Here is a 21,414-nt window from a genome sequence, read left to right as displayed (position 1 = left end):
TCCTGAGTGGATTGAATTCATCAGGCGGATGGTGTCCTCAGTGGAGATTGGGTTCCAGTCGTTGAGAATGTTCACGGGGGGAAGATGATCAGCAAATGGTATGGTGGGTTGATTTCCGGGTTGGTTGTCAAAGCTGTTGTGGATGTCCGCAATCTTGTTGTGGAAAAATGATGCTAGGGAGTCGCAGAGGGTTTGAGAGGGGGTGATGTCGTTGGAGTTGGCTGAGGGATTGGAAAATTCCTTGACGATGTTGAACAGTTCCTTGCTGTTGTGGGCGTTGTTGTCAAGTCGATCCTTGAATGCTGTTTTCTTGGCTTTTCGGATCAGTTGGTGGTGAGTGCGGGTGGCGTTTTTGAAGGCGACCTTGGTGCTGGTGGTTGGGTCTTTTTTCCAGGCCTTTTCAAGGGAGCGGCAGAGTTTCTTGGACTTCTTGAGATCATCGTTGAACCATGAGGCCTTCTTGCTGCCAGGCTTGCTTTGCCGTTTTTTCAGTGGTGCTAAGGTGTCGGCGGTGTTGGATAACCATAGGGTGAGGTTAGTGGCGGCTTCGTTGGCGTTAGAAGAGGGGGCTGGGGAGTTTTGAAGGAGCGATGCGGAGATTTGGTCCGTGGTGATTTTGTTCCAGTTTCTTTGCAGGGTAGGTTGGAGGTGGGTGTTGGGTTTTGGTTTGTTGTAGGTGAAGTGAACGCAGCTGTGGTCAGTCCAGAGGAGGTCCGTGGTGTGGTCGAAGGAGACATGATTGCTGGATGTGAAGATGGGGTCGAGTGTGTGACCTGCGATGTGGGTGGGGGAAGTGACCAGTTGTTTAAGTCCGAGGTTGGCGAGGTTGTCCATGATGGTGGCGGTGTTGCGGTCGTTGATATTTTCAAGGTGAAAGTGGAGGTCTCCCAGAAGGATGTATTCTTTGGAGGGGAGCGCGTGTGGAGTGATGAAGTCCGTGATGTCTTCACTGAATTTTGCGCGGGGTCCTGGTGGTCTGTAAAGGAGAGTGCCTCGGAGTGTGGTTTTGGGGTCGATGTGGATCTGGAAGTGAAGGTGTTCAGAGTTGGCGAGGTTGGCGTCAGAGCTGGTTGAGATGCGGATGGATTTCTTATGGACGATAGCGATTCCTCCTCCTGTGTGGCTGGTGCGGTCTTTGCGAGTGATCTTATAGTCTTCAGGAATGGCGATGGTGATGTCTGGTGCGGAGGAAGCGTTCATCCATGTTTCCGTAAGGAAGGCGATGTCCGGAGAAATGGTGTCTAGTAGATTCCATAGGTCGATGGCGTGCCTGTGGACCGATCGGGTGTTGAGAAGGATGCATTGTAAGTGGTTGGGGTCGGGAGTCTGATGTGTGGTTGTAGTGGAGATGTTGTCGGTGCCGCTGAATTTGCAGGAGTAGCATGAGAAAGGTCCATGGGTGCGTCCAGGAGCGGCTTGAACGCAGTTGGGGCGCGACCGGGGTTAAGGGCTAGGAGGGCGGCGGCATCGTAGGTAGTGCGGGGGGGCTGGGCAGCGCGAGGGGCAAGGGGTCTGGCACTGGGCGCGGTCCAGGCGCGGACGGGCGTAGACGGGCTTACCTTTGGCGCACCTTCGGCGTGTACGTAGCGCGTGGACGCTGCGCGTAGGGGCATTGGCCATAAATGGATAGTGGGGGGGGGAGGGGCGAGGGCGGCTCAGCTGGGAGGCGGGGCGCGTTTACAAAGATGAGCACAAACAAACAAACAAAATGGCAGCGGAGCGCTGGGGGCTAACGCGCTACAAAGTTAAGCAGGGACAAAATAGCGCTAACTATACTGAGTAAAAGCGGCGATTTAACAATCAGCAAGGTGAAAGGGGGCAGGCGAGGCACAATGCAGGCTAATTAAACAGAGTAAAAGCGGCGCTTTTACAAATGGCAAAGTGAAAAGCGGCAGGCGAGGCACAATGCAGGCTAATTACACAGAGCGAAAACAGCGATGTAGCAATCAGAGAAAAATGCAAATCGGCAGGTGAGGCACAATGCAGGCAATAATAACACAACGATACCAGTAGCAGGGGAGCGACCACTCGGCTCGAGAGCTGAGAGCGAGTCACAGCGCTAGGTGGGGTTGGAGCGCTGGAAGTAGTCTGTGGGAGGGCGGCTCAGCTGGGAGGCGGGGCGCGTTTACAAAGATGAGCACAAACAAACAAACAAAATGGCAGCGGAGCGCTGGGGGCTAACGCGCTACAAAGTTAAGCAGGGACAAAATAGCGCTAACTATACTGAGTAAAAGCGGCGATTTAACAATCAGCAAGGTGAAAGGGGGCAGGCGAGGCACAATGCAGGCTAATTAAACAGAGTAAAAGCGGCGCTTTTACAAATGGCAAAGTGAAAAGCGGCAGGCGAGGCACAATGCAGGCTAATTACACAGAGCGAAAACAGCGATGTAGCAATCAGAGAAAAATGCAAATCGGCAGGTGAGGCACAATGCAGGCAATAATAACACAACGATACCAGTAGCAGGGGAGCGACCACTCGGCTCGAGAGCTGAGAGCGAGTCACCAGGAGTGGCGAACCTTCCCAAAATCAAAGGAGACGACTAGACACAGGATCTCGGCCAAAGAAGGTCAGCAAATAAGACGGGAAGCAAAGTGAACAATCCTGCGACGGTAGCAGACGAACACTTTCTTCCCTCATGGCGGGGGTAAAAGCAACCCACTGGTCCAATCCCTGCATTGAAGTACCACCCCCAGTGACACAGACTGACAGTCAGAGTTTGGGCCCCAAGTGGAACCGGTGGCTGGAATCATTGGACGATTTCCTCGACGCAATCGGTGAACAAAGAGATAGAAAATGTCTGACACTACTCCTCCAGCTGGTAGGTCATGAGGGCCGACGTTTAGTCAGAACATTCCCTGAAAAGGACACAGAGACCTATGAGAGACTCCAAAAGAATCTACGTACCCATTTCCATGCACCGGTAGACGTGGATCATGCTCGCATCGCCTTCACCACAGCACGGCAGGAACCAGGAGAACCATTGCCAAAATTCATCGCCCGGTTGCAAAGCTTGGTACCCGGCTGCTACTTCAACACCTTCACAAATGACGAAGCCGTTCGGCTTCGGATAATCGAAGGCTGTTCAAATGCAGACACGAAGCACAAGATTCTTCAGGGGCAGTGGTCGCTAAGGAGAATCATCAGAGGGGCCGAGGTTGGAGTGCGGGTCAAAGTTAGAGACATATCAAACAAAACCAGAAAAAGGGAGGGTGAAGGCAGATCAGAGCCAAGACAAAAGAAGAGACAAAGCGTCATGAAATACTCCGAGTCAGCAACACGAAAGACCAGGATGAGTCAGGATTGCGACAGCGGCACTGATACAACCCTAAGGAGTTATTCAACCTCAAGGAGTCAGTCAACAGATGGTGCAAACGGTTCTGAAGCAGATGAAGTGTCAAGTGGGTCAGATCGCACCACTGGACCAGATGACAGTCTGTCCAACAAACGCGCAAGAAAGGCAAAACATAGAAGACTGAACCAATCAAGTCACCACTGGAAATCGGTACACGGCCACACACAAGCATCTCACTGTTCGAGAGACGAGTCCGAGGAGACGTCAAACAGGAGAACACACCACACCGGTAACACAGATGTCAGTACACCAAACAAGTATGAAGAGGAAGTGAACCGCATAAGATGGACTGAGTCATCCAGACAACGAAAGGGGGAAGACAAACGCGTTCATGACACTTAAAATAATGAAGAAACGGAGAGGAGGTCATTATCATCATGCGAGAGAGACAGAAATGAAATACCTTGGGATCAAACTCAAGACATGAGTACGTGGTTATCGAACAACCTCTCCAGTGAATTGACAACTAAGACACCTCGAGAAAGATACCCGGAGAAACACCTCAAAGACAACTCTGGCGTGCAAAGCAACTCGTCACGGACTACCCAGTTCCGAAGTCCACTCGTTAAGACATTCTCAAAGGAACGTTCTCAAAGGAAATTGACAGAGAACTCCTCTGATTCAGAAAGCATGTCGGTCCGATCCTTCGAGTCGACAGAGTCGTGGTCCCAAGAACGGCCACGGCTTCAATCACCCGAACACACCAGAGAACCAAGGGACATTCTTCCCGTCAAGAGCAACACGTCTCACACCAATGTCCATGCACACTCAATCACTCCACCAGACAACCTGTCATGTCAGTCACAGGTGCATCAAGACACAAATACTACACCGTCACCCCGGATAGGGGCAGCGAGGTTGACTCGAAGGTCCGACAAAAGGAAAACAGATATGGTGGCCATTAGCACCCAGAGAGAAACAGACCAGCCAGTCGATCTGCAAGGGAAGCCAGACGTGTCAATAGAGACAGGTCATCATCGGATGAGAACGAAACATACAAATACCCAGCCGGTCCCAGGGTTCACTTGTTCCAGGCCCGAGCGGGAGTGGATGAGACAACCAGAGACAGCAAATCAGTCCCCAAGCCATACCAAGATGATCTCCGTAGATCTTACCCTACCGTCTGGTATCCAGGACTCGGAACAGGAAGACAGTGTTGTTCTCGACCGGACAAGACAAAAGGAAGTAAAAATACCCGCAGGCTCTCGGAAGAGAACCAGAACACCATCCCCTCAGAAAAGAGGTCGATCGTCACTTGAACAAGAGTCACAAAGGAGGACAGACTGCCGATATCAAGCTGAGCTCTCCACAGACACCTCAAACACTGAAAGGGAGTGGATCACTCAGAAGTTGAGTGAAAATCACCATGAATCTGAGCATACGCACATCGCACGAGAATTCGGGCCAGTGCAAAGGTGCACTCTTGTAATAAAGGATGCTCTCGTCAAGGAGACAAAAGGCGACACAACGCAAGCTGAGATGCGTCTCCATAGCTCAAACGAACAGCCCGCGGACTCGTATGGCTGATCTATGAACTCTAAATATGTTGGACGCTAAGTTCATTTCGTTAACAAGGGGGGAGATGTAATGTTGGGATGCAGTCTAGTAGCTGGGAGTGGGCGGAGCTAGGGGGCCAGAGGAAGGGGAGGAGCGGACACAGGAAAGGGGCAGTTAGAGTAGGGACAGAGACGCAGAAGGAAGCAGTTAATAAAGCTCTTATGAAGATAATATATTTGTCTGTCATCTGTGAGTCACGACATGACAGCCCTTAATCTTTTTCTTCTTTAAGCCAATGCAGATTATGTTCATTTTTTAACTGGAATGATCATTCAAATTGTATTAATACTCTATCATTGATCGTCCAGTATCTCATTGTTGTACTCTTTTTTTCTCTATTTCTATGTTGACACAGTTTCTAGTTTTTCAATCCATTTGTAAAATATGTTAATTCCTTAAATAGGCTTGACTTTTTTTCTTCACTTATTATATATTTTATGGTTATCCTCTCTCAAGCATTTGCATTGTGCTTTTCTTACATTTAATTCAAAAGCTTTATAAAATGCCTTAATTCCTCACTTGCTGATATCGATCGGATCTGGTAGCGGAATATTTTTGTCACAATATAACCTGACATAAATATTGGGTTTTATATATTGTCTCAAAATTGTCTCCGCACTGTCGTTAATGATCGAAAACCTCATGGAAACAAAATGTAGGACATGACATTAATTTCAAAATATGCTTCTTCCAAAGATATCCTGATGTAGAACCACTAATCGCTCAATATCACAATGGAATTTTTTTTTTAAAGTGATTTAAAAAATGTCATCTGCAAAATAATCCGAACTTGAGTTTGCATTTGCAAATCAACATTTTCTTTATTGTTTGTCTAATAAGTTCAATTGATATGAAGGAAAACTACAGCTGCCAGAATACACTGCTGTGTTAAATGAAACTCTAGTATTGGAAGCGATTTCTCCTGGTGTCATAGAGTCATTTGCACCCGGTGTCAGGATTGTGGTTATGTCTGTGCTTCTGTACTGAATGTTGTGTGTATTTGCTCACCACAAGGAGTTAACAGCAGTGCCTCTCTCTCTGCAGGATTTAATCAGGTGTGTATCCAGAGGCAAGAAACCAAGAGAAGACAGCTACTTCCCACCCACTCTTCGGCCGCGCCCCTTCATCCACCCTGTGCGCGCTCACTGCTTTGCCCCTAGGCACTAGGAGCTCCCCACCCCTTACACCCTTTCCAAAACAGTAAGAAACAAAGCAATAAACTTAACACGAGTTACACAACCTTATTTTAAGCCAGCAATCCCTCAAGAGCAATAAACATGTCGATCTAAGCTGACTAACTTGTCAGCCGTAGGATTTGACAAATCTAGTTTAATGCCCCAAAAAATTCTACTGATAATTTGAGTTGACGCGTGTTCTTTCACTCTGTCAAATTTGGCATTCAGCTTACCTGGCCATAGTTGTATGTTATGTTGCATTTCTTGGGTGGAGCAACATTAGCCAGTTCATTGTCCTATTGACGTTCAGGCTCTAGGGCAAAGTCATGTAGTTGATTCTAGGATTATCACGTGGAGGCTTTCTTTGCTGTGAGGAAGGGCAATTGGGCAAACATCCTTCCATTACCTATTGCATGGGTGAAGTGGTTTGTAGAGAGTGAGTTTTTCCTAAGTGGTTTTACCATTGGAAGGGGTCGAATTTGCAACCTTCCTACCTAATAAGAGTGAGTTTCATTTGTTCCAGGATTATCCTGGTGGGCGCTCTGCAGGTGGGATTTGTGTCTTGCTTTTCATCACTTCATCCCTTTAAGATATGCAGCATTGACTCATAGTTTGGATGTGCATGGTTTGGATTGGATTGGTGCACAGGTCAAGGTTATGGTGCTCTTCAGTTGACCTCTTGCATGGTCATCCTTTTGTGGGGCTACTTGTGACTCTTCTGAACTTCAATGTGGTCCTTCTTCTTGGTGTCATTCTAACTACTTCTTACATGTTACTTGTAATTAAGAAAGCGGGTTCTCTTCTCACCCCATTTTTCTTGCATTCTTGTCACTTTTCTTTCTGTCTGGATGTTCATAATCTGATGGTTCCCTAGCCTATGCCCACTACACCTGTGTCTCTCTGGCATCTATTTTCACTGTGCCTACCTCCAACACCTCTGCCAGAAATTTGTGCTGCAGAATCATTTTTTACATTTTTATTTGGTCTTGAAAAAACCTAAACAAAGCAGCAAAATATAGTACAATTCAAATACATAAAACACTCACATAAAGGTTTGGCTATATGTTTGAAGTATGAAAAACAAAAAACGCACCAAAGCATTACTTGTTCCCATGTTGTCAGAATTCAATATTTGTTGCCTGAAATGCTAATTTCGTAGATGTGTAAATCTTTGCAATGAAGTAGTGCATGTTCATAGTTTAGACAGGACATCCATATTATCCTCAGCCTATATTTAGATGGTATGTCCCAAACTGGAAATGTTATTACAGATCAGTATGTGGCCAAACATAATGAGCATCTCATCATAATTTTGTGACAGTGAACAGGTAACCCTACTTCACCAAGAAGGGAGTATAGCTGCAAACATTACAATGAAAAGAGTAGGAAGGATTGCTTATAAGGCTTACAAAATCGGCATTGCCAGCAAAATGTTTAAGCGACAAGATTATTTTGCTAATAAATTGATAGGGGTTGGAGGAAAGTTTTCAATACCCGTGTGTCAACTTAGGAACATCTGCCAGAAAGTAGAAGATGTTCCTAAGTTGATTCACGAGTCAGACTGATTTGCATATGGCCATGTCTGAACTGGGGTGGCAGAGTGTGCTAAAGAACGGTGATGCATTGAACCCAGATCTTTTGACTGGGTGTGAGTGTTTGATGGGTTCGGATACTCCGTCCATCACCACCCCCTTTTGTACCAGAAAGTGGAATAAAAGAAGATTAGTGACTAGTGTCAACATGTAAAAGTTCACTGTGTATCCTAATAGGTAAACTTAGAGATTACTATATTAAAATCAATAAAGGGTCGCCTTCAAAACTGCAGGCAGATGAGATTGACCGACATTGAATGTCTAATTCTTAAGCGTGTTGTGAGTTCTTAATTGAAATCAGCAGCAGTGCTAATTACAGGAAATTAGATAGGGCAGTCATAGGTAAGCTTGGGGGTATTTCCTCTATAAGCCAGTTGATCATAAACTGGATATCCTGAATGTCATTACTTGTGATTCTACAGAGTTTAGTATCCAAATCATTGATGTTGATGTACTTAACTAAATTCTGCAATCCATGTAGCTGGTCAACAAGATTTTTGACCCTAAATCATTAACATAAAATAACAAGCTTACGCATTGCAGGCTCCGTCTGGTGGGTCTACGTGTACTTGTCCCAGGATAAATAAATTAGAAAGATATTGGAAAAATTGGATGTATCCCTGTAGTATGCCTGATTGTCATTACTTCTTTTGCCTCTGTGCAAAGCCTTTTGAAGTGGAAATAATAGAATATATCTCCAGTTAGAGGTAAGCTATAAGATAGACGAAGTTCTTTAGGGGCTCATAAATGTAGCCATTTTCTCCATAGAGTTTGACCTGTTTACACAGTTGATAGTCTTACTGAGTTCAATAAAGTTACAGTAAAATGGATGGAGCTTCTGACCTCAGACCTGTGCTTGCCATCAAAGCCAGAACCATAGAGTTATACAGGGTGAGATAGCTGGTATCATCTTGTCTGATTCCATGCAATTTATCAGATCACTTGGGAGCAGCCTCACAAATGTTTGGAGGAGGGTTAAACATAGCTAAAAGCTACAGTGGCTTAGGTTGTACCCTTTCAGGTTTGGAACTTGTGCATTGGGAGGACGGTATAGGTACTACATCCTATATATGGTGTTGGAAACGTACCCAAATAAATAATGCTATTGAGCCTCGATGCGAGGTGCGGGCTACACCAAACAGCGAGTTGCTTAACAGATGCAGCAAAATCCGTCAGATGCCAATGCCCAAGAAAACTTGAGAAGTTTTGAAGCATTGCAATTCCATTAGCATAAGCAAGGGAAAAGCTGTCAATAGAAGGTCAGGAGGACGTCTAAGTTTAAATAATTCACCTCTATTAGTATTCCAGGTTTCATCACTGATGGTAAGTTCAGATAAGGTAGAGCCCAGGGTATTACGTTAAACGTTGTTGAATTTTGAGTTGTTTGAGGTACAGTCCCTGTCCGGATCTTTTTGTCTTTGTATTTTTTCCGATGATGACATGCTGTATTAAGCAAATCAAACTTATATATATATATATATATATATATATATATATATATATATATATATATATATATATATATATATATATATATATATAAGAATCCGAAATCCTGTTATGAAGTGATTCACCGGCAACAGGCAACAGGTACAGACCACTCGAGCGCGATTTCAAAGTGATAGAGTGCTTTGTTTCTCCGTAACTGGCAGCATGATGCGTTTCGACCGGAGAACCAGGTCTTAATCACACATATATATATATAGATATATATATATATATATATATATATATATATATCTATATATATATATATATATCTATACTACTATTATAAAGGAAGAACTTTGAACCTTTGAGGCGGGTAAACTCGGGAACCACATCGCCAATCCACACACCCGATACATTATTGTAATCGTCAGGGTGTGCAGATGGACATAGGCTATATAAACGTAATAAATATACGTAATTTCAAAAATTTACCCAAAAAAAAAAGTAGTCCCTTGGAAGAAGCGCCGGCCGCGACGTGCGTGCTGACGTTAGGAGCGCGGGGAGGAGCGGCGTACAGGAGCGCGAAGAGGACCGGTGGACATGAGCGCGGGGAGGAGCGGTGAGGAGCGGCGGACAGGCGGTGAGGAGCGGTGGACAGGTCGTGAGGAGCGGCGGACAGGCGGTGAGGAGCGGCGGACAGGCGGTGAGGAGCGGCGGACAGGTGGTGAGGAGCGGCGGACAGGTGGTGAGGAGCGGCGGACAGGCGGTGAGGAGCGCCAGACAGGCGGGGAGGAGCGGTGAGCGGCGGATGAGATAGGTTATTTATTTATTTATTTAGGAGCGGTGAGCGGCGGCACAATACAAAAGCAAACGTTACATTAAATGAAGCAAAAATGACAATCGTGAGCCAACAAAATAAAAGAGGAAGCAAACGGTGCATTACAAAAGTGAGCCAAACTGTGCATTACAGGAGGAAAAAGTGACGTGTGCAGGTTACAAAAGCGTACAAAGTAAGCAAACGTTACTTTAAATCAAGCAAAAATGACAATCGTGAGCCAACAAAATACAAGAGGAAGCAAACGGTGCATTACAAAAGTGAGCCAAACGGTGCATTACAGGAGGAAAAAGTGACGTGTGCAGGTTACAAAAGCGTACAAAGTAAACAGAGGTATAATACTGCATTACAGGAGGAAAAAGTGACGTGTGCAGGTTACAAAAGCGTACAAAGAAAACATAGAGGTATAATACTGCAATATATGGAGGAAGGCTCCGGGGGACCCACGGACAACGTCGGGCCGGGCAGGGGCCCTAAAGCCTAATTGCTCCCGGACAACGTCGGGACGGGCTGCTAGTATATATATATATCTAATGTAAGAATAGGTAGACGCACTGTCAGGATACAGCAAAAAGTTGTCACAGTGTAGCAGGAACTTGTTGAATCACACAGCACGTTTCGGCTGCCCAGGAGCCTTGGTTACATGTAATGGTCACAAAAGAGAATGCAACACCGCTGAGGACGCACCACCCGAAAAGAGTGCCACATTGCCGCTTGGGCCAACTGTGTGTGAGTCAAAGGACGCTGTGAGACAATGGGTGCCACCTCGGATTGGCCGAGGTAGGGGTCCCCGCAGTCTTTAAAATGGGACTGCTACAGAACAAATTTGGAGAATAATGAACAATGTAAACAGACAGCAAAAGACTGGCATCACCCACTGGAGGGTTTCAAATCATTTGAATTAACACTGGTAACCACAAGTCCCAGAATGCATCTGATTTGCATCTACTGAGGAGGTCCAATGGGGGCCAACATTATAAATAGGCAATTGGATGAAGGGCTACCAGGATGTTACCGCTGGATTTCACCTTTGATAAAGGTCGTAATGACCGAAATGCGTCAGGATTGTCATCTGTTTTGAAATAAATTGATGGCATTGCCATTTTGTGAGTGCGCCTTTCCTTTGTGCAGAAGGATTTGTTTGGTCATAATTTGCGGCTTGGTCCTGCTGCTGAGGACGCACCACCTGAATAGAGGCTGCCGACTCGGACTGGCCAAGGTAGGGGTCCGCGCTGCCTTTAAAATGGGACTGCTACGGAACAAATTTGGAGAATAATGAGCAATGTAAACAAGTTCCCAAGTGTTGGTGGACAGCAACTCCTGTATATAGCACACTACGACACCAGTGACACTCTGAATCTGATCACCTCAAATGTCTGTTTGTGTCTAACCCCCATAAAGGCTGCCAATCCCACACTGCACAGGGCCTTCGGCCTTGAATGGCAGGTGGTTGGCCACAGGGCCTGGCCTGAAACCCCCCCTCCCCGCATGCAGCCAACCCCATGCTACATATGGCCTTTGGCGGAATAGGTTTACACAAAAGTTAGTAGAAAGCTAGATCTTGGTCCAGAAAAAGTGCTTTTTGTGATTTGGGGTAAATATGTTCAGTAGTTTTTGAGCAAGTAATGCTGACAAACATTGTATATCTAGAGTTGGGGAGCCTCCTCAGATCCAACAGATCTCCTGCTGAGATCTGATTGGCTGCCACAACATCAACCAGTAATTGATGGCAGGGTAGAGGTACCCTGACCTCCTTGGGTTTGTGGTGGGGAGGCAATTTGTTTTAAGTTTACCACAAATACACTGAGCATCAGCGATTTTTTTTAAAGGACAGGCTCTCGCCTGTTTCTAGAAGAACTCCCTTTGGGGTGAGCTAGGGACTGGGATTAGGCACAGAGTATATTTTAGGGGGACAGCACATACGGCCGCCCTCCACAAGCCTCCAAGAAGTCCCAGTGGCCTCCATCTCCCATGGCCAGCAACTTAACAAACTTAACAAACTCAACAAACTGAAGGAGAGGGGTGGTGCATGACACAAAGCTGTCCCACCAGCTAGGATAACAAAGCATTTCACAAACCATGCCCATGGGCAGGGAAACACATTGAATTTCTCCCACCCCACAGGAGAAATAGAAAACTGCTCCTGAGAGGCTAGAGCAATGCCAGCTTCCTCTGCACACACAATGGGTGCAAGCATGGGAGTCAATGAGGCTGTGGGATGCCCAGGGCCTCCCCCGCAACCTCCATAAAGGAACACGCCGTGGGGTGCCACAGGGGAGTAATAAATGAAAATGTATCATTCACCGCTCCTTCCAGGAATGCCCTATAATACCCTAGGAGGGCCATATACATATATTTTGTTTTTAGTGATGGCCCTAAAAGGGACAGGGATAGCGCTGATTCTTTTTTTTATGTTGTGGGGAGGCTGCAGGGAGTTTTGCAGCTCCCCAGCAACACTAAAAAAAAAACCTCTAGGTCTCCTGGGTCATTGAAACCATGTACACAGGAGAACTTACTATATCTTTTGTATAAAGCATTTTCCAGGCTGTAGCTTTTGCTCTACATCTGGAACTGTAGTTGCGCCTAGGGGTAGGAACATGGATGCATTTTACATGGCCTGTAGCTGTGTAATATAAAATACAACATCTCCATGTGGGTATAGCTATGATTACATTTTTGGGATATAAAATGTTAAATGATAAACATGGAAACATGTATGTTTCAATTTGTTTTCTTCAAGAAAAAAGGATATATCTCTGACTATTTCTTCTCACATATTTCACCCCCAAAATGTAATAATAAAAACTATGTAAAAAGAAAGAGTCACACAGAGAGAGAGAGAGAGAGAGAGAGAGAGAGAGAGAGAGAGAGAGAGAGAGAGAGAGAGAACAGTGTTTATTTAGACCATAGTCTTTAAAACCATAATATTGGACAAAAAAATACTTTCCGTATTACTAAAATCAATGTGCAATCAAGCAATATATGCAAAATATTGTTTCTTACTCCTAGGCCACATTTACAGAAACCATCCGTTTGGATCAATGCTTCTTTTATTTTTCCTTCCGACTTCCAAGGGTTGATACCCACACGAACCCGTAGGATTTTGTGTCTTAACCATTTATTGGGCAAAAAATCCAAATATGAAAATCGATCCTCCCTTTCCTATGCGCTCCTTACCAAGTTAACTGATTTTTTCACCCTCAGATAATCCAGGTCTTGTGATCTGGAATATTGAAGCCCTTGATCCCTAAGCATTCTCTTTGTAAAAATGATGTCCAGGGATGGCAGCAAAAGGCTTAATTTTAGATGCGCCACTACGGTCTGGATGTTTTTTCCTTACATCCCGTGCCCAACCAAGGCTACTAGTTTGGATTTCCTCTCTGCACCATGTTGATACCTTTTGCGTGCCACCTAACTCCTGGTGTTTGCAAAATCTTAATAGGGACATTTGGGTCTTTACATTCCAGGCTATTAGCCCTAGCTCCATTCTGATTGCTTGAATCATGGTACTGTTTGGCAAAGACAGCAGCATTTTTAAGATCTTTCCTTCCTCATGATCCCACCCCCTTTTGCCACTCAAATAGAGCCCTTCTGCGCCATACAGAACTTGCGGGGGGATCATAGCTTCAAATGCATTTAGCATGGGTCTATGTGACATGTCGCTGTATTCTTTATTACATTTTTTCAGGCCACAGACTGACGAGAAGGCTTTTGCAGCTTGTGCCTCCAAATGGGTCCCCCACTTCAATGCACTATCAAACCAAAGGCGTAGGTATTTATATTCACTTACTATTTCTAGTATATCTTGTCCTAAGAACCAATTAAAATTTTTAATTTTAACTATCTTCCCAAATCGTAAGATCTTTGTCTTTTCCATATTAACAGTTAAAAACTTTTTATCACAGTAATTTTTAAACACATTTAATTATCTTTGGAGTCCCATTTCGGTTTGGTCAAGGATCACAAGGTCTTCAGAGTATAAAGACAGAGCACTTTGTGTCTATTCATACGCGGACTGGCACTTTTTTCTATTTCTAGCATTGCAGGGAGATCTGTTAGAAAAATTGAGAGAGTCACAGACAGGTAGTTTAAAAAGACGTTATTAAATAATTTTTAATAATCATTAGAACATTGGAATGTTCGAAGCTCCATTGAAAACAATGGAGTAGCTCCGGGCTTATAATGGCTGGTATAAGCCCGGAGCTCCAACATTCCAAAGCTTCTTTGTTCACAGCTCTGGCTGTGAACAAAGGATTCAGGGAGCCTGAGGGAATTTCATTCCCCTCATGCTCCCTAAAGCCTATGTTTAATGTTTTAGAACATTCTGCCCTCTAGTGGCAGAATGATCTAATAGTCTTATAGCCCTTCGTAGCTGGGGTATACCGGCTATCAAAGTCCTGCTGCCTTGTTAAAGTCCCTCGCCTTCGGCTCGGGCTTTTAATGGCTGATATAGCCCACTATGGCGGGCTATACGGCTATAATAATAATAGACATTGCATTGTGTGCATCTTTAAAATGTACATTTTATTACATTTATTGGTAATTTTTGAAGTAAGGTGATGGATCTGCTTTATATGTAGGGTGTTGGGGGGGTTGGTAGGAGCCAAACCCCTGGCCTTGCACACAGGGGGTAGAATTTAGGGATGGTAATGAAATATTACCATTCGTTAAAAAAATAAATTCACTAAAAGAAGCAAAGGTTAATGTGACATTACAGTTAGGTAAGACAATAATATCTTAATTTGTATTCAAAAACCTTAGAAATTCACTGAGAAAAACAAAGGTTATGTAAAGTTATAGTTAGATGAAATGTTTAGTAATAACATATCATTTTAAACTATAAAAACAACAGAAGTTCACCAATGAACTGCTAATTTCCCCACATATTACATTTCTCTGACAACTTTTTTTTTAAATGATTTTTATTGGGCAGAAAAACAGACAGATCATACAAATTCATCCATAGATAATCAACATCATGGTACAAGCTTAAAAAAACTCCCCATAATAAAAAAGGCCACATACCACATCATACAATAAATAGCATAAATTCATGATACATATCCAGTTTCACCTACATCAAAAATAAATTCATTTCTTAAGAATAAATAAGGACATAAAACATTTCTAAAAAACCTTAAAGCTTTGTTACCATCCTCTCTTTTTATTCTTTTTTCAATTTACTTGAGTGATTAGGGCGTAGCCCTCCCATGTAGCTCTAAATCGACGGTGTCCCTACCCTCTTTGCATAAGCCTCTTTGAATTGATAGGACCGGTCTAGTTTAGAAAGCCACTGGCCAATTGTCAGTACCTTCAATGATCTCCAATTCTGCAGTACCAGGGATCTAGCTACCGCTATTGCTATAAAACAAAGTATTACCGAAATCTTGGCCGCTGTAGGCCTACGTGGGAGAACCCAAATAAGGCTAGCAACGTTGAGGGGAGAATGACCATGGACATGCAGCGACTAATGAACCTAAAAACCTCCCAAAAGTGCTGCAGTCTAGGGCATGTAAAAAAATATATGAGCCCATTCTCCTGCCCCATCCATACTACATCTAAAACATAGTTTAGGAGTTGATGGGAACAGTTTATGCAGTCTAAGGGGGTGTAATACACCAGCCAACTAGAAAGAAAAGACATTCTTTTAACATTGGTCGCCCTCAAAGCCTAATTCCCAAACTCACACAATGATTGCCATTCCTTGTTATTAAAACGACAATTTGTTTCCTGGGCAATTTTTGGGAGCATCACGATAAGCTTGTTGTTCGTGCCTTGACGTAAAACCCGATACCAGTTCCAAACACTGCTCTAAGAGAATGTTTTTAGGATTGTTTTTTCCGTCTCATTGATTATTGTGTAGTTGTTCTTAAGAAAGCCTAATATTTGTCTGAAGCTTAACCACAAGCCTCTACTTTGGGGAGCAAATTGCAATGCAAATGATTCCCATGTTATCAAATGGGTGCAGTTATAGAAATGTCCCCGCTTCCAGACCCCCACATTATTTAGGACTGTAACACCACTGGGAACGAGTTACAATTGAAATAACGACCTTATATCTTGTTTTGTTTGGTCATTTTATTGTACGAAGAAACAATGGTAGCTTAATTGCGCTTTCTGCTAGCATATGGTTTAACATAAAATTATCAAACTTCGAAGAAGAAGGGGCTGCCAGCTGAGTTAGTAAACTAACCAGCGAACCTTGATTATAAGTGGAAAAATGGGGTAGTGCTAGCACCCTCTGCTCTATATCTCGTTGTAAAATGGATCATTTGACCCAGGTTTTTTTCCCATATAACCTCCAGAATAACTTTATCCAGCTCTTTAAAATATAAGATTGGTACTTTTAGAGGAAGATTTAAAAACAGAAATACCAGCAAAAGAAGTATTGACATTTTCACTAGTGAAACTCGGCCCACTAGTGAGAGAGGTAGTAATGTCCATCTTTCTAAAAGACTTTTTACCTTCATTAGGGTATTTCCATAGATTAGTGTAAATAGTAGGGAGAAGTCAGCAGTAACATATATTCCTAAATATTTAATGGGTCGAGATGGCAAAAATGTAAGCCCTGCTGGGAGTTCGACCGCTGCAGAATTGAACAAGAAATCCTACGTTTTAGCCTGGTATACTTTATATGCCCCCAGATCTGTAAATGCATGGATCTCCCCCAGCGCTGCCTGGATATTTACCTTATCTGCCTTCAGATATAGAATCATAACATCGGCAAACAGCTTGATTTTTTCCATCCCCATTAAAGGGGCCACAATTGAAGTGTTAGAACACATTTTTACCACCAGTGGCTCAATAAAAAGAGATAATAGGAAGGGGGACAGGGGACAGCCCTGTCTAGTGCCACGTTTAATCGCCACCTTTCCTACCTGTTCCGCATGAATAATTATCTTTGCAACCCCCCATTATAAATTCCCCATAACATCTCTATCAAACAGGCAGGGAAGTCAAACTTGCCTAGGATAAAAAAAGTGAGCCTGCCAGTCCACAAGGCTGAATGCCTTTTCTGCATCCATCATTAAAATAGCCACTTTGTCCTTAAAAAAACTTAAAAATAATCAATTGCCTTTAGCAAAAAAAAGTATTAGATGCCATTGATCTACCAGGCAGAAAGCCTGTTTGGTGCACAAGACCCCCTGTTGTGCACAGCCAGAGATCCTACTTGCCCAGATTTTCTTAAAAAGCTTATAATCAACGTTTAATAAACTTATTTGGCGATAGGAGCTCGGGTCGTTCAGGTCCTTATCTTTTTTCAAGATGGAAATCACCCCTGACCCCTTAAATCTATCAGAAATAGGAGTCACTTCCAAGATTTTGTTATACAAGGATAATAGGAATGGAGAGAGATTGTCTAAAAACATCTTCTAAACTTCAACCGGAATACCGTCATTACCACTTGCCTTAGGGCTGGTCATTCCTTTTATAGTTTCAATTAATTCTGAAAGTTCAATCAGTTTACTTAAGGCCACGCTGTCAGACTTTGTAATTTTAGGAAACTGAAGTTCGGTGAAGTAGTCCTCGAGATCCTGTAGATCTACTATCTGGGTCTCAGCATAAATTCTCTTAAAGTGGGATATGAATAATTCAGCGATCTTGTCTTTATCCCCTACCAGGTTTGTAGTACTAGGGTTCCTTATTTATGAGGTCGTCTGCCTGCTTTTTTGTGTTTTAATAGCCCCAGCTAAAAATGTACCTATGAGCTGGCTCTCTTCATAGACTTTCTGCTGGAATGCCTTACACCTGAAATCTCTTCTAAAGTTAAGAAAAAAAATACATTGCTCTTTTGCTCTCAATAATTCCTGCTGTAGTATCTACTCATCGAGGTCACTTAGGGGCATAGATTTAAGATCTGCCCTAGCCCTGTCTACAGCTTTTTGTAGTAATTCGATCTTCCTTTGCCTCTGTTTAAATGTGTTAGCTTTATGTGCAATCACCACCGCCCATAAAACTTGGGGCTGAGTTCATATATAAAAACGCAATATAAATTCCAGAGTTTCTGTGACCCATACTGAATCTGAGAGCTGTGCTTTACCGAAGTACCAACTGGTGTTGATTTTTTGAGGGGTGTATAAGCATTTCACCAAAGAAACTATTGAATGGTCTGAAAAGGAATTGGCAAAAATATTAGACTCTCCTCTTACAATTTGCTTTTTTACCAGGAAGAACTCAAGTTGTGAAGCTGTTTTAAACTAGTGGAGTGACATGTAAACTGTGTCAATCCTGGGTGATCTACCCTCCAAGGTTCAATTAAGGCAAAATCTTGTTTCATAATTTTAAAAATGTTGCCGTCTTTGATTTTAGTTGCTGCTTAGCCTTATTTGAGGTACCTAATTCTAGGTATTGTATAAAGTGATCATCACAAGCTTTATTTCGACACAAAAGTCATAAAAGCAACACAAAACAAAAATAACAAAAACACAAGACTACATATAGATTAAAAAGTGAAAATGTTACAGTGACAAAAATAAAATTAGTCATCATAAAATCGAGTTAAAACTGGAAAATAGTTCATATCTTTAAAATGCACAGAGAAAACTTCAAGGTGCTAGAAGGATTGCCAATATTTAAAAAGATAAAATAAAGTGCTTGTACGCGATAGTATTTTCAAGAATAAATGTTAATAGTTTATAAAATTGGCTGCTGGCTGAACGGATAGAACTACTACATCTTCTTTACAAGTGCTTTCCTTCGTATCAGCCACGCTTGGCCCAGGAACTTTTTATACAACAAGATATAAAAGGTCTGGTACCAGTTTTGAGAATTCGAAGTGCAACATGGTGATCCCGTGTTCCAAACTGCCGGCAGAGCGGGCTCAACCATTTTTCCCGCGATAATTTGTACACCGGACAGGCAAACAAGATATGTGCAATGCTTTCCACAGAGGCCAGACAACTAGGGCAATATTTTCCATTATTGGTGGACCACTTTACTGTCACCTCCCCTACTGGGAGAGAGCCGTACCTGAAGTGCATATAGAGTATTCTATCTCTCGGCACTTTAATTAAATCCAGGAAGGGTTCAAAGTATCTACTTTGCTTATGTAAGTAGAACTCTGTTGTCAATGTACCCATATTAGTTATTCTAATATCACATTGGTCCACCCATTCCCAGTCGAGGCGTATAAGTTCGTCCCTCCTTGATGGTTCCTGACTGGCCCAGCAACCACTGAGTCCAATTGCTGAAAGCATCTTTTTGGTGTCGCGTATCCAGCCTATTTTCCCCCCAGTATCAAGCCTAGCAACCTCAGTAAGTGACTCTGCATATGTAGAGAGCTCCGTTGTCCTCCTAATGCGGGCCCAAAATAGTAAAGGGCGCAACCTGGCTATGTCGCTTTTCGACCGCCTACCCATATCCAAAAATATTGTATAAAGTTAAAATCCCCCCCCCCCCATAACTATAGGACAGCAGACATTTATTAACCTATCATATATCTGTTTTAAGGCTTTAATATTGTCAAAAGTTGGTCCATAATTGTTTATGAAAATGAGACAAATGCGATTGACTAAAACCTCAATCCAAATCCACCTTGCTTCCTCATTACGGATCACTTCTCTCACCTCCCAATCCTGTGCGGATGAGGATAAAGTACCCACTCCTCGTGCTGCCCTATTGGCTGAGGTGAAATAAGCTTGAGAATACTTCCTGGGGAGTGGAAAATGTGGGGTGTTAGTCTTAAGGTGTGTCTCCTGCAGACAAATCACCCAGGGAAGAACAAGTCCAATCATTTAAACACTGCCCTTCTACGAACATTCAAAAAGCCATTAACATTGTATGAAATTATCCTTAGTGATTGAGACATTCTTCAAGATTTACCATAGCACAGTTTGATACACAGTTTTGTACAATGCAGCACACGTGCAAAGTTGGAATACAGGGAGTAACTAAAACAGTTCTTCTCATTATGCCTGCCTCGAGGAGTCATAACTTTTTGCCAGAAAATCTTCTCTTTCAATGCTTGTTGGTAGGGGTTTCCTTCAAAACCCCTGGATGGCTGCATGAGCTTGCTCATGCACTATCCATGCACTACTAATGGAATGCCCACTTGATGCAAAATAAAGCAAAGCAGTGTATCAAACAATGTTGAGTTACTTTGGAATACTATCCAACAGAAATTAGGATTTGCCTTGTATAGTAAGTCCCACCCTAACACAAGAGTGACACAAACACGGTGCAAGGCATTAGAACACCTGGGCGTGAGTGTCAATAATTATGAGTAAGATTAAGAGTGAAGGCAAGTGAGTGAGTGAGAATCAATGCAAATGAGTGTAAGGGGTGTAAGTGAGCATGAGTGTGATGTGAAGGTCATGTGATATGTCTTCCTGGAAAAAATCAGGGTCATAGGCCATATGACACGGAACTCCCTCCCCATCCACCTCCGGCTGACACAGGACCACCTCGCCTTCAGGAAACAACTCAAGACCTGGCTGTTCGAGCAGTAGCAACCCCCTCCCCCCAGCGCCTTGAGACCCTTCCGGGTGAGTGGCGCACGATACAAATGCCATGATTGATTGATTGATTGATATGATGTCACGTCCTGTGGTGTCTTTAAGGTCAAAGAGTATGTGATGTTACCTCCGCTACCCCATGCATTTCCATGAATCGACACCCATGATGTAAGCAAGCAGGCGAATAGGTCAGACAGATGGACAGATAATGTGATAGACAGGTATGTACCTATCTAAGAGTTGTTCAGTTGAGAACAGTGGAGCACTGCAGTCTGTAACCACTGGGGGTTAGCTCTTGTAGCAGGTCAGAGGCAGATCTGCTCGTAGAGATAGTGAGGAATAGCTTTGCTATCTACACTCGGAGAGATGTTAGCTACCTAGGCAAAGGCCAGAGATGCTTTATGGCATGGACAATTACCCAGGGCCCCCACCTTCCAAGTGCCCCCTTTGGAGAGAGAAGTTTCTCAAAGGGAGAACTCACTTGTGCATAACATGGTAACTTAGGGCCATATGTATCAAGCAAAATTGCATTGGCAAACGCCGAAATTCTGCGAATTTCGGCGTTTGCGAATGCAATTTTGCCAAATGGTATGTGTTAAGGCAAAATAAAGAATCTGAAAATTTGTGATTCCTTATTTTGTGATTGCATTTAAGGAATCGCAAATTTTGCGATTCCCTATTTTGCAATTGCATTTAAGGAAACGCAAATTTTGCAATTCCTTAAATGCAATGTAAGAAGCACCAAAAAAGTGCAATTTGGCCTTAAGGAATCGCAAATTACCACCAACTTCAAGTTGATGGTAATTTGCGATTTCTTTGAAAAATTCACTTTTTTGCATTTATCAAAGTGCAATGTGAAGTGCAATGTGAAGCACATACATGCCCTTATGCATGTATGTGCGCCACATGTGCACCCATGCTTATTTTAGGGGTGCAATCCTTAAATTGACACTGGCAAAGGCATTGACCCGCAAAGGTGTGAGATAGCTCTGCTGTCTGAGACAAGTTTTTAGACGT

Source organism: Lissotriton helveticus, chromosome 7 (assembly GCF_964261635.1).
Source record: "Lissotriton helveticus chromosome 7, aLisHel1.1, whole genome shotgun sequence".
In the NCBI taxonomy this organism is placed as follows: domain Eukaryota; kingdom Metazoa; phylum Chordata; class Amphibia; order Caudata; family Salamandridae; genus Lissotriton; species Lissotriton helveticus.
This window is presented reverse-complemented; position numbering follows the sequence as displayed.